Source organism: Bactrocera neohumeralis, chromosome 2 (assembly GCF_024586455.1).
Source record: "Bactrocera neohumeralis isolate Rockhampton chromosome 2, APGP_CSIRO_Bneo_wtdbg2-racon-allhic-juicebox.fasta_v2, whole genome shotgun sequence".
NCBI classification, from domain to species: Eukaryota; Metazoa; Arthropoda; class Insecta; order Diptera; family Tephritidae; genus Bactrocera; species Bactrocera neohumeralis.
Window position 1 is genome coordinate 41585894 of NC_065919.1, and position 18973 is coordinate 41604866.

Below are 18973 nucleotides of genomic sequence, written 5' to 3' on the forward strand. Positions count from 1 at the left end.
GGTCAGTTTCTATGACAGTTATATGCTATATATGTCCGATCTGAATTATATTGAACGTAATTATATCGATGCCTTGGCTAATAATCCACGTCAAATTTAGTAAAGGTATCTTGTCAAACAAAAAATTTTCCATACAAGAACTTAATTTTGATTGATAATTTTATATGGAATCTATGAGATATAGTCCAATATCGGTGGTTCAAAATTATGTCGAAAGGGAAAGATTTAGATCGATATATCAAGAACTGAGAGACTTGTTCGCGTATATACAGACGGGCAAAAGTAAATAGCTGAATCGACACAGCACACCACGTCATTTATATACATACAAGTATTATATAACTGTCTTAAGGTAGTTAGTTAAGTTACCAGACTTGGGTTCTTGAGAATATACTGTGATATTTCGAGAGTTATAACGAGTTTCCTAGAGCGCCTCGGAGTCCTCTCTCTCGGAGTTGTTGAACTTTGAACGCGTTTTTCTCAAAACATTGTTTTTCTGGTCGGCTCGGGTCCTAACTTTTTTTCTACTGAACCGATTACTTTCAAATTTTAACAAATTCTTCTACACACTTATAGTTCTTGTCTGTACTAACGAACAACCCTTTCTTTGCTAAAATAAAAGGACTTTTTTCAAAGTCCGCCATTTTGTTATTTACCCATGAAATTTAACTTCAGTAGTTCCGACTAGAATGACATATCTATAGATTAAGAATAATCAAGAATATTTGATTTCAGATAGCATCAAGAGCCAAAATCGCCTAGGCCACCCACATGCATTTTTTTCGATGTTCCAACTTCGAGTGACAAATAAATTTTTTTTATATTTTCAGTATGTAAATAAAAACAGTCTAAATATTCAAGATAATTCATTTTTATTTTCCTATAAAAAACCACCCTCCAAAGATGTCATGAAAATAAGCATAAGTTACCAGACTACTACCTTAAATCCGCTATTCCTATTATGTTCATATGTATGTCGCATATTGAAGATTAGTGGACTGTATGTGTTCTTATAGTCTAGTATTACATATTTCTTATTTTATATTATTTAATATTCTTAATATGTATAGTATAATAATGGGAACCCTTAAGTACCAACGCACATGTTCCTTTCATATCCCAAATATTTTTATACCCTGAACAGGGTATATTAAGTTTGTCACGAAGTTTGTAACACCCAGAAGGAAGCGTCGGAGACAATATAAAGTATATATGTATATAAATGATCAGTATGTTGAGCTGAGTCGATTTAGCCATGTCCGTCTGTCTGTATATGTATATACGAACTAGTCCCTCAGTTTTTAGTATAGCGTTTTGAAATTTTGCCAACGTCAGAAATTGTTCAGATCGGTTAACTATAGCATATAGCTGCCATACAAACTGAGCGATCGGAAAAAAGTTCTTGCATGGAAAACTTTTGCATTTGACAAGACATATTCACAAAATTTGGTATATATTAAAAGAAATGCACCTGTGAAGGGTATATTAGCATCGGTGCAGCCGACGTTTTTTCTTGTTTTTTTTATTAAAATCAATATAATTAACCACAGAAGTTAAATGTCATATAACAATAGTAAACGGTAATCTATATATGAGTGGTCTAAACGCGGTCTTCACCGATTTTATTAATATTCAGGCAAAAATACTTAATAAAAGGATTAAAACTAACTCCTACCGCCTCACAGGGGAGCTTTTCCTTAAAAAACCGGACAAAAGTGAGAATTACAAACTTCAGCGATGCTACTCAAAATTGATTTTTTATAGTACCTAAGTAACCGTTCTACAATGAACCGATTAAATTAATGACCTTCAACCCGCTATATTGCCACACAAGTAGTCGGAACCTAGATTTCGTTCAGAAAGCACGTGCTTATTCGCTAAACTCTCTGTTGCGTGAAGTGAGTTCTGGAAAATATTTTTTATGGTTTCTGGACAACATGGTATGTATTTAATATTAATGATATAAAGATTAATTTAGTTAATGTATTAGTTTGTTTTTTTTTTTTTTGGAAAACCAATGAATCATCAAAAACACTACAAAAAAATTTTAGAAATTAGTTTTTTTGTTATAGTGTCGGGTGGGGTCGAGCTATAAATTACCTTTTTACTAAACTACAGGGTTTCTGCTTAACATATAAGCTTAAACATTTCCCCCGTATCAATTCTCTTAAAGTGAACCACCTTTTGGCCAATAATTGTCCAAATGCAACCAAACCTGTTCAAGTCCCTAGGTACCGAAGATGTGGACCCGATACCAACAGTTGACTTTTGACCGAAAATATCGTTTAATGTGTGAGATATGAAATTGAAATTCACACAGAATCCTTTTCTGGCAATAGTATTTCATTATGTCAAAAATGGGATGAATCGGGTCAATATTTTCCTGAGCCCCAATATACCTTATATAAAGATTTTAGAACTTCTAGGTTACTCCATGAAAATTGTAAAACATGTTTTATCCATAACACTGTATCTTTGCGCCTAAAATAGATACAATTGCGCGAAAACTTGACCCTTCCCCAAGTTTTTCGAACATCGTCTTGACCTTGCTCCATATGATTGGTGATTGTATCTCAATGAAAATTGTAAAACATGTTTTATCCATAATACTGTATCTTTGCGCCTAAAATAGATACACTTGCGGGAAAACTTGACCCCCCCCCCCCCATATAACTATTACCAAGATTTTCGAACACCCACTTGACTTTGCTCCATATGATTGGTGATTGTATGTAAGGTACCTAAATGAAAACGGGGAACCATTAAATTTTGAGTATGAGACATTATAAGGCCTTAGTAGCCAGAGTCAAAATTGCATGATGGGGCAGCTCCGTTTCCTTTAGGTAAAATAACATAAGTATCTCAGGAATTGATTGATCGATTTCAATAAAACTCGGTGCAAAATATTCTTCTGCGAATCCTATGTTACAGAGCAAAAATTAACGCCTATTTCACCATTTTAAATTTTATTTGATCTTTAACTTTCCAGTATACAAATCAAGCAGCTATAATTATAACGAGATAAAACATTGCACGAATACAGAGTTGTCTTAATTTGAGAAGATGTATTTTTCTAATAACAGAGCATCTTTGTACTTAGAATGAATAAAACCGGTGGAAATCTTTCGCAAGACCCCATATAGCTAATAAACCTTGTGTACCTGAAAGTATTACCCCGGGCTTAATCTTTGCAAGTTGTAGTATGAAATGTTCGGTTCCACGTAAACTTATCTCTTCTTTGTTTACTTGTGTAATATAAAGTATTTCCAGCGCCTGAACGAATTTCCTGAATTAATTCATACAAGTTGTAGTAGTAAAAATGTTCAGTTACGCTCAAACGTAGCCCTTCTTTAAGGTTGGTACGCAGCTCTCAAGAAATTGCTCGAGAAAAAAATACATTATTTCTCAAGTAATTTTGACAGCTGGTTACGCATTGTGAATGATCTACATTAGAAGAGGAAGAGAGAATAAACAAAGAAAACAAACTTTGTGCGTAATATGTAAGTATGTGTGTATGTGTATGGTAACATAAATATTTTCATTGAGATTTAAGAAATGTTGTTGATGATTGGTAGGTTTTATACAACATTTCAAAATGGAATATACTTCATAATAATGATTTCAACTAATTTAGGATGAATTTGACGATTACTTCGAATTTCCTTCAAGAAACAATTGTTGATTTGATGTTTCTTCGCAAAACCAGGTTTGCCATATTCACATTTTACCGAAAAAAAGTATCAAAAATTAGTACTAGATTTCTTGAGAGCTGCGTACTAGCACAAGTAAATTTATCGCAGAAAAGTTTCTTGACCGTTTCTTAAGCTTTTTTTTATATGAAGTTTTTACGTTTCTTGAGAGCTGCGTACTAAGCTTTACTTCTGAAACGATACACATGCTTGCACAACGACTTTTATGAGAAGCAAATTAAATTTATATCAAAACAATTCATCAAAATACAAAAATAAATGAACGTAATTTTCACAAAAGTCCACCCGTCTTCGATGCTTTTTATACTCTCGCAACAAAGTTGCTAAGGAGAGTATTATAGTTTTGTTCACATAACGGTTGTTTGTAAGTCCTAAAACTAAATAAGTCAGATATAGGGTTATATATACCAAAGTGATCAGGGTGAAGAGTAGAGTTGAAATCCGGATGTCTGTCTGTCCGTCAGTCCGTCTGTCCGTCCGTCCGTGAAAGAAACTTGGTACACGTATTTCTGTCGAAGATGGGCAAAATCGGCCAACTGCCACGCCCACAAAATGGCGAAAACCGTAAAAATAAATAAAGATATCATGATTATCGTAATTTTTTTGATGATCGTTTTCTTCAGGCATTTTCATATACAGTTCAAATATGGAAGAAATCGGATAATAACCACGCCCACCTCCCATACGAAGGTTATGTTGAAAATCACTTAAAGTGCGTTAACCGACTAACAAAAACGTCAGAAACACTAAATTTTACGGAAGAAATGGCAGAAGTAAGCTGCTTCCAAACTTTTTTTAAAAATTGAAAATGGGCGTGGCGTCGCCCACTTATGGACCAAAAACCATATCTCAGGAACTACTAGACCGATGAAATTCGGTATATAATATTTAACCTGATGATATGTACGAAATATAGGTGAAATCGGTTCACAACCACGCCTTCTTCCAATATAACGCTATTTTGAATTCCATCTGATGCCTTCTCTGTATAATATATACATATGTACATTAGGAAATGAAAATACAATTCAATACTCAAAGTACACAAATTGATCTAATCTAATTAATTTTACAGCAAAATAAAAAAATATGTAAATTGCGGATAATGAAATCTCGATTATCACTTTATCATGCGAGAGTATAAAATGTTCGGTGACACCCGACCTTAGCCCTTCCTTACTTGTTTTCTTTTCTTTTTCTTCACCAGTCTTCTCGTCCTCTCCACAACGAGTCGAATATTCTGTCGTAAAAAAAGCTCAGAGGCGTATTTCTATGGCGTGATAACTTCCTGACCTAAATCGTCCTCGATTTCGTCGTCGGGTTCTAGCTCAGGATAATTTCAACACCAAGGCTTTATTTTGTCTGATGCGTAGACGGAAAAAAATGTCTTGGTTGTTATATGATATCCTGGGATATCTTCCAACAAGTAGCGATCGTTACCTGGAACTTTTCGCACAACGTATGGCCCTCGAAACTTAGGCTCAAGTTTTCTAGATTCACCTGTACAAGCTGATTCGTTTTCAATGAGTCGTCATCGGACTGTGAAAGTGCAAAGACATGTTTATTGGGATCAATGCTATTCTATTTTTTTGAGTTTTGCTTTTTATTATTTTATTCTTTCGTAATAAAAAGCACCAATAACATAAGTGAACAAAGAAACCTCCGTTATCAGTACATCTGCCTACCTGGTGCATATGTGTTAAAATTTGCATCATGAGTAGTGACGGCGGTATTGAAGCTGTTATGGATTGGCAAAGAATTGAGACAAAAAAGACAAACAAACGGCCTATTTACAGCTCACCAAACGTTTCAAAGAAAAGCCTATTGTTAGACCCAGCACCTGGAACATCCAACAATTCAAATCGATTTGCTAAACTTGCGATTCTTGATAGCAGAGTGGAGACAGAGGAGGATAAAGAGGAAACTGGAAATGCTGAAAAGAAAACACAAAAAGACAAAGATGAATCAACTGAGTGAAATACTACTCCCAAGCCTCCGCCAATAATACTGGCTATCGTTAATGATATTAAGGGTATGCTAAATTACATATGAAAACTGTTTCCAAAGAAGATTTTACATATAAGTCACAACGAGATGGTCAAATACGCGTTATGATTAAATCTGTGGATACTTATAGAAAGTTTATAACAACACTTAAGAAAGACAAGGTTTTATTTCACACATATCAGTTAAAACAAGAGCGCTCTTTTAGAGTTGTAGTTAAAAATCTACATTTCTCTACACCAATGGACTCAATTAAAAGTGAAATTGAAGAGTTAGGACATAGCGTAAGGAATATTAGCAATATTAAGGGTCGCATTACTAAGCATCCATTAAATATATTTTTTATTGATCTTGAACCGAACAACAACAATGCGAAAATATTTAATCTGAAATACTTAAGCAATGCAGTTATTAAAGTAGAGCCTCCCAGAAAGTAACTGATATAGTACAATGCTTTCGATGTCAAAAATATGGACATACCAAGACGTATTGTACAAAGACATTTATGTAGATGCGTTAAATGTTCTATGTGCCATCCAACCACAGAGTCTCAGAAAGACAAGGACTCACCTGCCAAATGTGTTAATTGCTTACAAGATCATGCTGCTAGCTATAAGGGCTGCAAAATTTATCAAGAATTAGTTGCAAAGCAGAAGCCTAATAGTCATTTCTTTAGTCAGGAATCAAGTAAAGCTCCTCAGGTGCATAATGTTTCAACTTCTTACAGGACAAATGATTTTAAGGATAGGAGAAGTTTATGCACAGATACTACGCGAAAATAGAAATTTAAATGCCGAGGATCCTCTCGAAAGAATCGAAGCTTTATTAGCAAAACAGTTTGAATTAACAAACAATCTTCTCAACATGATATCTCTGTTAATATCAAAAATATGCAAGTAGATATTCGAATTGCTATATGGAATGCGAATGGGCTTTCCAACCACACAGAAGAAGTAAAACTTTTCCTTAAATCTAATTACATTGATATATTTTTGATATCAGAAACTCATTTTACAAATAGGTCACACTTTAAAATTCATGGATATGATCTACAAGTAATTTTTGCAAATCATCCTGATAATAGAGCTCATGGTGGCTCTGCAATATTAATAAAAAGCGGGCTTAAATATAATATCATGGAAATAATAAATGAAAACGCTATACAGGCCGCTTGCATAAATGTTGAATGCATGTCATTTAATATTACTGTTTGCTCAGTGTTTGCTCCACCACTATTTTGTTTCAAAGAACAAAACTATTGCAATTTTTTTAGAAAACTTGGCTGTAAGTTTATTGCTGGCGGTGATATAATTCCCCACCAAGGGATCAAGATTGGCAAATCCCAAGGGAAGGGAGCTATATAAATGCATAAATACCAAAAATTTTTCAACAATATCTACGGATGGAGTCATGTGTAGAAGTTCACGCAAGTGAGGAAAGTTCTCTGATCGCCATTCACTTGGGAGTGGCCAGAAACGATTCTTTTACACATGGCTCAAGCAGCTCACTACTTCCGGTCTTTGACCAAGTATCCTCTGGGTAGCCTAAGAACATCCGTTCGAAGGCGAGCTAAAGTGAGAAATCGAAACATCCCCCACAAAGGGTTGTGCGCTGGGTTTGGGACCCGCCACGTAAAAAAACACCCCCAGTGAATAGCTATAACCAGCCTCGGATGAGAGACGATGACGACCATGGCAAACGAAATAAGGACTACGAATTGAGGGCATGCACCTGGAATGTCCGGTCCCTTAATTGGGAAGGTGCCGCTGCCCAGCTGGTTGATGTCCTCGTAAAAATAAAGGCTGACATCACCGCCGTCCAAGAAATGCGATGGACGGGACTAGGACAGAGACGAGTAGGTCCTTGTGACATTTACTACAGTGGCCAAATATAGGAGCGCAAGTTTGGCGTAGGATTCGTGATGGGAGAGAGACTCCGTCGCCGAGTACTATCATTCACTCCGGTGAATGAACGTCTAGCCACAATCCGCATCAAAGCGAGGTTTTTCAACATATCGCTGATCTGCGCCCACGCCCCGACGGAAGAGGAGGACGATGTGACCAAGTGCTTGAAGGCTGCCCCCGCCACGATGTCAAAATCGTGCTTGGCGACTTTAACGCCAGGGTGGGCAAAGAAGTTATCTTTGGCACTACGGTCGGTAAATTCGGCCTCCACGACGAAACATCCCCAAATGGGTTGAGGCTGATTGACTTCGCCGGGGCCCGAAATATGGTTATCTGTAGTACTAGATTCCAGCATAAGAAGAATCATCAAGCTACCTGGCTGTCTCCAGATCGAAAAACTACCAACCAGATCGATCATGTTGTGATAGACGGAAGACACCTCTCCAGTGTTTTAGATGTGCGTGCGCTCCGAGGTCCTAACATCGACTCGGACCACTATCTTGTTGCAGCTAAGATTCGCACCCGCCTCTTTGCAGCAAAAAACGCGCGCCACCAAACACAAGGAAGGTTCGACGTCCAGAAGCTGCAATCACAACAGACAGCCGAACGATTTTCTACTCAGCTTGCACTCCTGCTCTCTGAGAGCACTCGTCAACAACTCGGTATAAGGGAACTGTAGGAAGGCTTTTTAAACTCCTTACGTACAGCTGCAACCGAAACCATTGGTTTTCGGAAAGTGCAAAGGAACAGCTGGTACGACGAGGAGTGCCGTTTCGCAGCGGAGAGAAAACAGGCTGCCTACCTCGACGATCGACCACTACACGTGCGGGATGGGATAGATACCGAGAGTTGAAGAGGGAAGCGAGACGCATTTGTAGACAGAAGAAGAAAAAGGCTGAAATGCGTGAGTACGAAGAGCTTGATAAGCTGGCCGACAGGGGGTAATGATCGAAAATTCTACGAAAAAATGTGGCGGCTCACAGAAGGCTTCAAAGGTGATCTTGTCACTGATGCCCAGAGCATACTTAAATTATGGAGGGAACACTTCTCTAGCCTGCTGAATGGCAGTGAACGCACAACACCAGTAGAAGGAGAACCCGATTCACCAATTGATGACGATGGAGCAGACGTTCCATTACCCGACAATGATGAAGTTCGAATAGCAATTGCCCGGCTGAAGAACAACAAAGCGGCAGGGGCCCACGGATTGCCGGCCGAGCTATTCAAACACGGCGGCGAAGAACCGATAAGGAGCATGCATCAGCTTCTTTGCAAAAAAATCCGTGCAATCAATGCCGAAAAATTTAGGGTGGTTCGAAAACCACTTCGTTAAAGTTAATTGAGTTTAATATATTATTTTAATTACTTCACTTCTTATAAGATCTAGAGACTCAAAATTTTCAGATCCTGTCAATAAGTCATCGACATAAAAGTCTCTTTTAATGCCCAATGAACCGAGAGGATATTGAGTTGTAGTAGCATCGCTGAGCATTTGTAAACAAAGTGTTGCGGGAAATGGTGCAGGCGCAGTGCCGTAAGTGACGTTAAGTCGAAAAGTTCGCATATGCTCTGAGGGATGCTCTCTCCACATTATAAGCTGACAATTTATGTCTTCTTCGGGCACCATTATTTGGCGGTACGTTTTAGTAATGTCTACCGTTAAAGCGTACTTATGTAAACGAAAACGAAGAAGAGTTGCGTACAATTCTTGGATGGTTGGGCATACCATCAAAAGTTCATTTAATGAAATTTACGATGAAGTTTGACTCGAAGCGTCAAAAACAATACGTAATTTAGTTGTTGTGCTCTCGGGTCTTAAAACGCATCAATATGCGGAATGAAATAGTGCGGCTCACTCGAGATCTTATTGTTCGTTGGGCTTATGTGTTCATTCATAAAGTCCAGATACATTTTACGAAGTTCTGGATCTTTCAACGTTCTTCTCTCCGGAGCCTGAAACCGCCGAACTGCGGTTTCATAAGAATGAGCGAGTAACTTACGGTCAGCTTTAAAGGGCATTCTGACTTGAAGCCGTCCTGAAAGTAAAACTTGAGTTGTTTTCACGGAAAAATTTTCACACTCTTTTTGCTTTGGTGTGAATTTGATGAGATTTGCTTCTGAAGGTAATTCTTCTAAAGCCCAACATTTTTGGACCACCGAAGTTATTGACGTTAAGTCATCTTAAGATTCTCATAACGTGCTAGTTGCAGAAGGAGGACAACTTAAGCGTTGGTTTATTTGAGCCACTTTTAATTTAGCCAACCGCTAACAGATCGAAAAAGGTTTCAGCACCCAATAAGATATCAATCTTTTTTGATTTATGGACTTCTGGATCCGGCAATTCAATATTGTTCAGAATTTTCCAACCACTAACATTTATGTTATGGTCTGTATGACCAGCCGAAATGCAACGCATTATCCAGGAATTTCCAATTCCTATTATGTCTAAAGTTCTGTGTTGGCGTAAAAGCCGCAAATTTGTGCCAAGTCCTTCGTCATAAAGTTGACTTGGGAGACTGAGTCCAGAAACGCCCTCGCAGGCAGGTATTCACCATTACTGGTCCTCACTTGAATAACAGCTGTCGCCAACATTACCCGATCCGCTCAGCACTTGGATACAGTATGGCCCGCAAGCAATTTATGTATAAGGGCACCGATTTTACAAAATCGAGCCTCTGTTGTACCGGAAGCACCTTGAAAGTGGGGCTGGCAGTTAAATGTTCCTTCGACTTGCACTTTTGACAAGTTGGCTGCTTTGTATCTGCAACTAAAACAGATTTTGTTCTGTCCAAGTGTGGCTGCTTCATGCGGCTCCGAGTTTCGTCCTCGAACAAGATGCTCCTTCTGCTGATAACTGCTGAAATCTTCTATTTAAAGTTGCTTTGCAGTCCTTCCATTATGGATCGGTTGGCAGAGTCCACCTTTGTCATAACTACATGTATGATAATGGCGTTTGTTATTTGTTTCTAATCGCCTAGAGATAGCAATGAGTCGTAAACAGCAGACACTTCATTGATCATCGCTCGTAATGAAAGTGCTGATGGCTTTGGGATAGTTGGCAGCTCAAAAAATCTTGAAATTGTGTTGAAAAATATCAGGCATTTGTTATCATACACCCTTTTGAGACTTGCCAATGCCTTCGGATAGTTTTCATCCGATATTTGAAATGTCTTGACTGTTCCCACAGCTTCTCCAGACAGACAATTAATCAAGTGGTTGAATTTTTCATTATCTGGGATATTTGGATCATTATGGACCACACTCTCAAACAGATTCATGAAATTTTTAAATTCCGAATATTCTCCCTTGAATTTCGGCATATTCATTTTAGGAGCCTTGAGCTGTGAGGTGTTAAGAAAGATGTTTCGGCAATTGACGTTCTATTTTTGACTAAAATGTTTTTAATTATTGATTTCGTTTCAACAGTTATGTCCTCTAACTCCCTCGGGCCATGTCGTCTTCATAAATCTCTTCAATTTTAGATTGGCATTTCATTAACTTTTCACAATGTGAATTTAATATGTCGAGCCGACATTCCAATTTAATTGGATCTAACGACATGTTTTTTCTAAAAGGGCCATCTTTATTCGCAAAATACTATTTTTCGCCACCGTCCTTTGATGCTTTAATGACTTTAAGTCTGTAAACTCCTTACTTGGAGAGAGGTTGGCGATAGTTGGCTTAGGCTTGCTCATTTCGATTTCTTGAATTAATATTCTGTATAAATTGGCAACGGAATAAATCCGGAAAAGTTGGAAATCGATTGACGAGAACGAAAAGAAAAAATATCGATTCCCAATTGAACGAAAGCCAAACGAAAGAAGTAACTCGAAATGAGCAATATCACTGTTCGGAAATTTAACGCGAAAAAATATTATCCAATGATTAAATTTGCGAAAACACGAGATAATATGCGAAAAACTGACCGAATTAAAAAATTTAAATTATGCGATTTACAAAAAGGTCGCACCTTAATGTAAACGAATACGCAATCCCAAAATCACTTCACATTCACTTCAATATATAATGTGTGTATATAATACTATAAATATGTATGTATAACGCAATAACGCAATAATAACCTTCCGATGTTTTTTGGCTGTAATTAAAAAAAAAATGAAAAACTTTGATTCTGCTTGTGGATTATTTTTACTTGGTCCTTTTAATTTTTTTACATCAAGTCGAGAATATGATTTCATGTAAATGAAATTTCAGCCCTTTCTCTGGCATTTTCCATCACTTTGGCCAGAACTTCCGGCGATAGGCCCTCACATTCTTGACGGATATTGTCGTTAAGAGCTGCAAGAGTCAGAGGTTTGTTGAAATAAGCCCGCGACTTCAAAAAGCTCCACAAAAAGAAGTCTGGAGCGGTCAAATCAGGCACTCTTGCTGCCCAGTGCGGAACGGTTGTGGCACGTGTAGTGTGTGTCGTTACTCCGTTCTGTTGGAACCACATGTTTTCCAATCCCAATTCATCAAGTTGCGGCAAAAAGAACTCGTTGATCATTGCTCTGTAGCGCTCACCACTCACAGTAACCGTTTGGCCCGCGACGTCTTCGAAGAAAAAAGATCCGATGACTCCTCCAGCGAAAACAGCACACCATACAGTGACTTTGAGCGGGTGTAATGGCTCGTCATGGGTTACACGCGGATTTTCAGTGCCCCAGAAGCGTAAATTTTGCTTATTTACGTACCCGCTAAGATGGAAATGGGCCTCATCACTCATGATTATTTTTGATGAAAAATCAGCTTCCTCTTTGTGGTGATTAAGGATGGCTTGAGCGCATATTAGACGCGATTGGCGGTCAGCAGCTAACAGCTGATGCACCGTCTGGAATTTGTAGGGAAACATCTTCAAATCTTGTACTAAAATTCGTTGTAAACACCCATTTACGTGGCACATCGTCTGGTCGATGTCGACGGCGCTTCCATGACATCCTCGGCAACTGCAGCAATATTCTCTGCAGAACGGCTACTCCGGGGTCTGCCACGCCTGGCAGCATCTCGTGTTGTGCCAGTCTTTTCGAGGCGAGCGGCTAAACGTCGCAGTGTTTCACCAGTAGGCGTCGGACGGCCAGGAAATCTGCGACGAAATTCACGTTGCGCCAAAGTCACCGACCGATTATTGGTCAAAAATAGTCATCAATAACCCGCGTTCTGGCGCAGTGTAGCGGTGTATTTACGTGTATTTCGCATGTGTTTACTTCACAAATGTCAAAACAGAACTGACATTAGACTCCCATTGCAAAATTTATAACATCTTCTGATAGGAGGATTACTTTTGCGCCACCCTGTAAAAATAAGAGCTTAATGTGAAAAGGGAAAGCCAACAACTGAAAGTGTGCGTTTGCAACTTTATTATTATTGTTATACGCTGAACAGGGTATATTAAGTTTGTCACGAAGTTTGTAACACCCAGAAGGAAGGGTCGTAGACCCTATAAAGTATATATTTAGCCATGTCCGTCTGTCTGCCCGTCGGTCTGTATATATGTATGTATACGAACTAGTCCCTCAGTTTTTAAGATATCGTTTTGAAATTTTGCAAAGATCATTTTCTCTTCAAGAAGCTGCTCATTTGTCGGAACTGCCGATATCGGACCACTATAACATATAGCTGCCATATAAACTGAACGATCGGAATCAAGGGCTTGTATGGAAAACTTTCACATTTGACAATGTATCTTCGCGAAATTCGGTACAGATTGTTTTCTAGGTCAACAGTGTAATCTCCGAAGAAATTGGTCAGATCGGATTACTATAGCATATAGCTGCCATACAAACTGATTGATCGGAATCAAGGGCTTGTATGGAAAACTTTCGTATTTGACGTGGTATCTTCACGAAATTTGGCACGGATTACTACTTAAGGTAACAATATAATCTCCAAAAAAAAATTATTCAGAACGAATTACTATAGAATATAGCTTCAATACAAGCTGCACACATATGTAGTTACTAAGAGAAATGCACCTGTGAAGGGTATTTAACTTCAGTGCAAGGTCGTCATGGATATTTTCGTTACGCATGTGCAATGGTGAACATGTGTTTGTTCTAAGAATTTTTGATTGGAACCTTTGTATTATATCAATATTAGTTGCACAGTCGTACCCTACAGTTGAATGCCATACAACCAAATCAGCTTTATGACCGCATTATATAAAAGCACTTTGCTGTCTACGCTAAGTTTGGAGTTTTTATTTAATAGCCAATTTAAATTTGCAGCTGTAATCTTCATACATACATGTTATTTTACTAGAGATATGTTTTCTCAACGTAAGCCTTCTATCTAGGTGAATGCCAAGATATGTTACTTCATTCGCTTGGGGTACTAAAATATTGTTAATTTTTACTGCCGGACACGTTTTTGGTTTAAGCGAAAATGTAACATGCTTACACTTTTATTTATTCGCATTTATACGCCAGTTGGCTAGCCATTCACAAAAAAGATGCGCTTAAAAGTATGCAACATCTATATAAAACTAGTTTTGGTGACAATAGCATACTGAGTTGGGCGTCGACCGTTCATAAGATTCAAGGTTGTACCAGAGAACGTATATTTGTAAATATTTATAATATACATTTATTGTATTTTATTATATTTTATTATTTATAAATATACGTTCTCTGGTCGTACAGTAGATCATGCAGTAATTTATCTGGGCTCTCGACTGTTTGCTGGTGGACAAGCTTATGTAGCAGGGATAATGGGATGCCCAACTTATTCCAGTGTGAGAGCGCCTCAAAATAAGCGTTTTTTATAACATTTTCCATTGTGGCCAGATCGAACGAAATAAGAATTTTTGGGCATTTAAATTAAAATGCCCAATTACACTTTCCACACCACCCAGGAGGTATGCAAAACGGCGCGTTACCGAAGTTAGTTTTGGGTGCTCGGTTCCCCTTTAGGTCTATATCACCCATTAAAAATTTATTTACATAAAGCAACAAAACAATAACAATTCATGTAAAAAAATATATAAAAATATCACAGCATAATAACAAATTATTTACATATGTACATACATACATATATGTATACAAATGCCTACATTTAAATCCCAAATTCTAATTTTTGTTAAAAAAAAATTGCTTTATAATTTTAGAGCCTCTTTATCCTACCTGTTTAAAAAATTTTTACTTTTTTATATTCTATCGTAAGTTTCAGTTCGCATATTGTAACCACTAAAAAATAAAAAAAAATTGAAACCTATACATACATACAGTGTTGTGCAAAACAAAAGCAACAAATTTAGTTCAATAATAATTTTTGTTATACTTTTTCCAAAATATATTTTAACAAAAATTTTATAACAGAAAATAAAATACTTGTAAAAAGTGTAACTAAAACATTTTCCAATTAATTGCTCTTAGTAAATATTGCTGAGAAAAATAACAAAATATACTTCACAGTCAATTAGTAAGTGTGCAAAACTAAAGCAACACATTAATATTTTGTATAAGAACCCTTAGCTTTTATAACCTCAGCACATCTTCGGGGCATTGATGCTATCAAATTATCAATTGTGGTTTGTGGGATGTTTATCCACTCCATTTTTAACGTGTCAAAGAGTTCTTCTCGGTTGCCAAAACGCCGACCAGAAACTGCTCGCTTTAAAATGCCAAACAGGTTCTCGATTGGATTCAAGTCCGGGGATTGAGCAGGCCAATCAAGAACCTGAACACCACTGACCCTAAGATAGTCTTTTACCAGCTTAGATGTGTGTTTCGGGTCGTTGTCGTGTTGAAAGACCCAAGAAAGTGGCATATTCCACTCAGCATATGGTAGCATATTTGTTTCCAAAATACTTTTGTACAAAAACCTGTCCATTATTCCATCTATTTTTTAAAAGGACCAACCCCGCTGCCGGAAAAACACGTCCACACCATAATGCTACCGCTACCATGCTTGAAACTCATCCTACAGTTCCTTGCACTATGGCGTTTACCTTTATGCCGGCGGACTGTACTCTTTCCATCCGAATTAATCATATTAAACTTTGATTCGTCGCTAAATAAAACGGTTTTCCATTTAGCAACGGACCAATTACAATGTGCATGGGCGAAATTCAATCTAGAAAAAAAAATTTGGTTGAATAGTGATCAATATATAGAAGCCTATGATGTTAGGTGTCAATATACCTTTTTTGCAAGTGTTTTTTTGTAAGCATTGGTTTCTTCGCTGGTCTGTAACTTCGCAAGTTGTTTTCGATTGCTCGTCTACGAACTGTACTTGCATGAATATTTAAATTAAGAGTTCTTACAACTTCATTTGAAGTGGCAAATGGATTTTTCTTGAAAACTCTACACATTTGCATATCAGTTCGAGGGTCAGTTTTACGCGGTCGTCCGCCTAAATGCACTGTCGTAACACTTTTGGTCAAATAATACTTTTTAATTAGTCCACAAATGATAGATCTATTGATATTATATTTTTTAGCTATTTTACTTTGAGAGTCTCCGTTACGATAATCAGTTATAATGCTCATTTTCAAACTATCGCAATACTTTTCTCGCGCCATTTCAAACGTCTGTTTGGTCCCAATATATAAAACGAACTAATTTTTATTTTGCTCTAAATAGTTATATGCATTAGTAAAACAACACCTGCATAACTGTAAATCCGTTATTTTCCAAAAACTTCGTCGCCTACTACCTTAAAGTAAATTGTTGCTTTTGTTTTGCACAACTCGAATTCAAATATGATAATTTTTTGTTATTTTTGCATTTATTTAATACCGCTTGATGAAGTGTACCGGTGCTTAAATTGCTTCTTACCCATAAGTAAACATACACTTGAGTGAAATTTTTTTTTTAGCTCTGTTTCTTTTGTTGAAAATGTCAATGGAAACCTTATAGCCGTTTTGTTGCTTTTGTTTTGCACAGCACTGTAGGTGTGAAACACACAAAATTTTATTTTTAAAATTAGGGACAGAAAGGTCTTTATTTAAAAATTTAGTTAAGAAATATATTCTAATTCTATTTTTGGGTCACAATTATCACAACACAAAAAGGGCCTAACATCTTTCATTTTATTAAAAAGAATATCTCCTATTCCTATTTTATGACAATTACTGTCGAATTCTTCTAAAAATCTGGTTTCCAAAATTTTTACAAATGCAATAAAGTCTTCAGGCGGCTTCACTAAATTGCATTTGTCTATTTGATTTTGATTTGAAGGAATTTCATCTCCTAAATATGGTAAAGGCAGGGACCATGTGTGCAGTTTAGAGAACATATAGGGCGTTACTCTAGTACCTCCTCTGCTTCGAATCTGCCCAAAAAAATGTTCTAAACTGTCCTGACATAGTCGTCTAGTCTTCAAGTACCGAAAACCTGAGTGTGACAAAAATCGCCAGAATCGTCTTAAACTGTTAATATTTAAGACTCACCCCTTTATAAAACTAAAATTATTGGTTGTGTTGCTTTCTAAATCGTCTACGACCCGAATTGTTTTTAGAATTTGTTCTGCCTCATTTAAAAAATATAACTGTTCAGGGGAACCTACAAACACTTTTTTAGTGGGTACAACAGCCTCAACGAAACTGCTATTTAAAATATCAAATAATTTATTAAAAAACGAAACGAATTCCGCGGTATTAATAAAGCTCCTACTATTCGAGCTTAAGGCTCCCGAGCTATATAGGGACAACATACCAGAAGCGACCGTATTACTCAATACTTGAGACGGTTGAGGTTAAATTACCTTCATTTTTTGGAAGGTATTTTGATAAATATGAGCATCGGTTAATTTATGCGCACACCGATAACTCGACTTAGAGTTGGTTTCATAAAAATGAACAATATCCGACCAACTTACAATTACAATTTTTAAAGAAAACCGTATTTTTTAAATTTTGTAAACAGTTACGACTACTTTTTATCAAACGGAGGCTATCGTAAAAAAAATACACTTCCTTGCCATTAACATTAAAAAAAAGCCGTGACGCTGAAACACCTAACAAATTAGCGAAATTCTGAAAATTGGTGCCCTAGTCGTAAACAAAATGGCAAGGAATTAGTCCTATATTTTGAAGTTGGGCAATGGCTTCAAGAATGTATTTCTTGAGGACATCCCCTTTGCAGGAACCTTTTACGAAAAAATAAGCCAATGGGTGAGACCAAGGCTCTCCACCTATACCTTGCACCATTATGGTCATTGCAGTTGTTGCTAATCTAGAAGTGCGATTTTCATCGCCATAATCCTCAATACCTATCACCCTATTGAATTTCCTATCATACTGCAAATGACATTTCAGTGACGTTTCATCACATGAAACCGACACGAACTTTTGTTCGGAAGTGAATCCCCTACTCCTAATCTCTAACGGTTTTATGCTGCTTTGGGTGCAACCTGGGAAACGGGGCCAGTCTGTAACAAAATTTTCCAAAGTACTTTCGGATGGAAAATCTAATTGGTGCTTTAAGTGCCGATAAGCAACTGGCAACAAAAAAAAATACACCCAAAGCTATCGTTTTAAAAAAATTGAATAAAAAATGCGGAATGTGCCTAATAGCAAGAATATACGAGTGTGCATTCCTATCGTAATATTTAATTGAGCACTTCAAAATATCAAAATTAAATTATGTTAATAATTTAGAACTCGGACAACCAATGAAGATTTTTTTCAGACAAACACCCGGACAAAGGACTCAGACAAATTTTACATGTGTGCAACACATAAAAATTTCACATGCTTGAAAGCAGTTGTGCTCGTCTGTTTATTAAAAATTTTTATTGAAAAATACGTTCTTATCCTAATGAAAAGGCATTTAAGAACGTCTGGCTGAGAATTAGCACAGCAATAAAACGGCTCTATGTGTCCCATTTTTTCAAATAAACATTTTGAAAACCCACGGACATGACAGCAAGAATCAAAATTCTCGCAAAATATTTCCTCTATTTTTTCGAGGAAGTTTATAAAGTCTGCAGGTGGTTTGACCAGACTGCAGTCGTTATATTCTTTTTCCATAGAAAAAAGAAAACGAGAATCAGTTTCTTCTTCGAAATGAGGAATCGGACTCAAACAACTATGAAGTTTTAAAAACTTTGAATACATATAGCCGCAAAAATAAACAAATGAATTTTGTTTCAAGAAAAAACGTTCACTTAAATCAATATCCGCGATTTCAATATTTTGAAGTGGTTCTAAGGGTGGTCTTGGCAAACTTTGAAAGGTTTGCCAAGAAATATCATTTATCAAAACGTCGTTACAGACGCTTTGTAGGGCGCTAGAACTCAAAGCTTCCCATTCTTCCCTAGGCAGAGGTTCGCAATTTCCCTTAGTCACATAGTTAACTGTCCTAAGGCCCCAGGATTTTCGGAAAAGACATGAGAACATGTACGGAGTAGTTC